This window comes from Calypte anna, chromosome 18, assembly GCF_003957555.1.
Source record: "Calypte anna isolate BGI_N300 chromosome 18, bCalAnn1_v1.p, whole genome shotgun sequence".
In the NCBI taxonomy this organism is placed as follows: domain Eukaryota; kingdom Metazoa; phylum Chordata; class Aves; order Apodiformes; family Trochilidae; genus Calypte; species Calypte anna.
This window is the reverse complement of record NC_044263.1, coordinates 2551129-2554250: the sequence shown is the minus strand read 5'-3', so window position 1 is coordinate 2554250 and position 3122 is coordinate 2551129. Positions and strand designations below refer to the sequence as shown.

Below are 3122 nucleotides of genomic sequence, written 5' to 3'. Positions count from 1 at the left end.
TCGCCCCCCCCCAGCCCCGGCCACCGCCACCGCCACCGCCTCCTCTGCCGGCCGGGGGCGGCGCCAGAGCCGCGCGTCGCAGCCAATCAGCGCCCGCCGCCCCACGCTCATTTGCATGAAGAGAGGGGGCGGCGCGGCTGCTGCCTCGGGGCGCTAGTAAGGGGTGGGGCCTGGGTGTGGCAAGGGGTGTGGTCTGGGTGTGGCAAGGGGGTGTGGTCTGGGTGTGACAGTGGGTGTAGTCTGGGTGTGGTGGTCACACGTGGTCTGGGTGTGGTCTGGGTGTGGCAAGGGGGTGTGGTCTGGGTGTGGCAATGGGTGTGGCCTGGGTGTGGCAAGGGGTGTGGTCTGGGTGTGACAGTGGGTGTAGTCTGGGTGTGGTGGTCACACGTGATCTGGGTGTGGTCTGGGTGTGGCAAGGGGGTGTGGTCTGGGTGTGGCAAGGGGGTGTGGTCTGGGTGTGGTAGGGGGGAGTGGCCTGGGTGTGGCAGCTGGGTGTGATCTGGTCAGGGTGTGGCCAGGGAGGTGTTGGAGGGGTGTGATGGAGGGAAAAGGTGGTTTGGAGGTGTTGTCCATGAGACAGACTGGGAATGGCCCTTAGAAAAGGAGGGTGTTTGCACAGGGAGGAGGTGTTAGGGATGGGGAGGTGGGAGCTGGGGAAGCCCCCGCTCACCCCTGCCTTCTGGGGAGAGGAAAAACCCTCCCCAAAAACACTCCCAGTCTGGGGAGAGGAGAATCCTTCCCCAAAACCACTCCCAGTCTGGAGGGAAAAATGAGGCATCCAGAACCCAAGCATCTTCCAGATGGAAGCATGGAGATGATAGGAGACAGGCTGAGAGAGCTGGTGGTTCAGCCTGGAGAAGGGAAAATGAATTTATGGATATTTTTCTCTTCATACAAAGCTCTGCTGTGTCTTTGCTGCAGGTGCCCAAGGTCAGTTCAGCTCTGGTAACATCTTTAACCAACCCAAACCACGAAACAGAGGTCAGAACTGGACCTCCCCCAGCAGTTAATGCTCCACAGCAGATCTGCCACCTGAACCACGAGGCATTTAAATGAGGTTATACAGACTTGGTGAAGGGCAAACACCCCTGGGCCTCTAATCACAAAACCTGGGCTGGTGGAAAGCAAAGAATTCGACAGTCACTGACACAACCTGGCCATTTCTTGTGGGAATCTGGTGGTCAAGAAAGTGAGGGGCTTGAATGGTAGGGGAGAGTGGAGGAGAATCCTGGCAGCATCCGTGTGGATTCCTCACTGATTTAGTCCCAGCCCTTCTGCACCCCAAATTAATGAGAAAAGACATTTCCTGAGGAATCCAGGTGTTTGCTTTCTACAGCAAATGTGGTGTGATTTACAGAACAGTTTACACAGGGAACCCCCCCACTTTTATTTTCAAAATTCACATTTCCTACCTGGTCTCCCCTTCTTCACACATCAGAAGTTGAATCGTGCAACACAAAAGGCATGTGGTGAGTAAACTTTCCATCTGAGGAAACGAGGGACAGCCCTGAGGGGAAGGAAGGGGTAATGTAAGTGAAGCATCAAGAATGGCACGGTGTGAGATTTCAAAGCAGTTTATAAAAAAATTAACCTTAAAAAAGAAAAAAAAAAGCAAACTGTGGTATAGAGAGAGAGATGAGTTAATCTCAGGTGTCCTAGAAAGGTGATAGTTAAAGCAGTATCTCCAGATACTCCCTTGTATCTCCAGTATCTCCCTTGTCCCATCTGGTAGGACACAAGCACTCAAAATGAGAAGCTTCCTTATCAGCCACATGGGAAGAGCTGGGAGCATGAATGGGCAGCATTTGCTTCCCGTCATTCCTGGACTTTCCAGGGACAGGAAAGCTAAGGAAAGAAGTGGCAAAGAGGAAGGAAAAAAAAAGGCAAAGCAGAGAACAGACCTTACGCACTCTGCCTTGGAGATGAAGCCTGGCTGCTGGGGCGAGAGGATGCAGCTGGGATAACACCTGACTCAGGACTGGGAAATCTGGCTTCCTCTGCTGATGTGATGCTGAGCCCACCTCAGTGTCCTCTCCAGGGAGCATCCTCAGTGCAGGAATAGCTCACTGAGAGCCGTGTCCCTGCACCAGGAATCACAGAATCCCAGGATCATCCGGGTTGGGAAGGACCTCGGCGATCATCCAGTCCAACCCTTGATCCACTCCCACTGTGGTTCCCAGATTACTGAGTGCCACATCCAATCTCTTCTTAAAAACCTCCAGGGATGGAGAATCCACCCCCTACATGGGAAGCTCATTCCAATGTCTGATCACCCTCTCTGGAAAGAATTTTTTCCTAATATCCAACGTAACCCTCCCCTGGCAGAGCTGAAGCCCATGGCCTCTTGTCTTATGGATAAGTTGGAGAAGAGACCGACCCCTCCCTGGCTCCAACCTCTTTCCAGGGAGTTGTAGGGAGTGATGAGGTCTCCCCTGAGCCTCCTCTTCTCCAGACAGAAAAATTAGGGATTGGGAATGGTGACCTGGGAGGTTTTGAAGAGCTCAGCAGGCACTGGGGACGTGGAGAAGAGGTCAGGGACTACCTGAGGCTTGGGCAGGCGGACAGGTGGAATGGCAGCGTTAGGAAATGGGGTGAATTTGAGAGAAGGGGGGTGGCAGCAGGGATGTGTGAGCCAAGGGAGAGAGCAAGAAGCAGATGCTGGAGTGTATTAACTCAGTAATGGATAAGAAGTTCCACTTGCTTTCCACCCAGCCCTGATGCGAGGCCCAGACCCCGTTAGCTCAGCCACATCCCAGCCGCACTGGAAAGCTCTTCTCAGAGGAGCAAAGCGGAAGTACGTGCCAAGTTGTTCAAAGCGTTTTAACGAAACTAATTTTTTTTTTTCTTTTGTACGGAGAACAGAAAACTGCTTAGCTGGCAAGCTTCACCCTGACCGAGGACTGACCTCCCGCGGCCGCTCGCCTATCAGCAGCTGCGCGGGCGTGGCAGAGCTACCACCGGCGGGCTCGTTTGAGCTGATTTTTCTCACAACACCGCGTTGCTCCGGTACCGGGGAGCGGGAGCAGAACCACCGCCACCTCCTCCTTCTTCTTCTTCTTCCCCCCCGCCCTCTTCCCGCCATTTCCTGTCAGGAGCGGTGCGTGGGCGGGGAGCGGCGCGGC

At 54.4% G+C, this 3122-nt stretch overlaps 1 long non-coding RNA gene across 1 annotated transcript; it reads right to left on the bottom strand.

Moving 5' to 3' along the window:
• Positions 1-837: 837 nt before the first annotated feature.
• LOC115599298 lies at positions 838-3120 on the bottom strand. Its single transcript, XR_003988289.1, has 3 exons — positions 2906-3120; positions 1413-1507; positions 838-851 (listed from the first exon to the last, which is right to left on the bottom strand). It is a non-coding gene; the product is annotated as an uncharacterized LOC115599298 (long non-coding RNA).
• Positions 3121-3122: the final 2 nt, after the last annotated feature.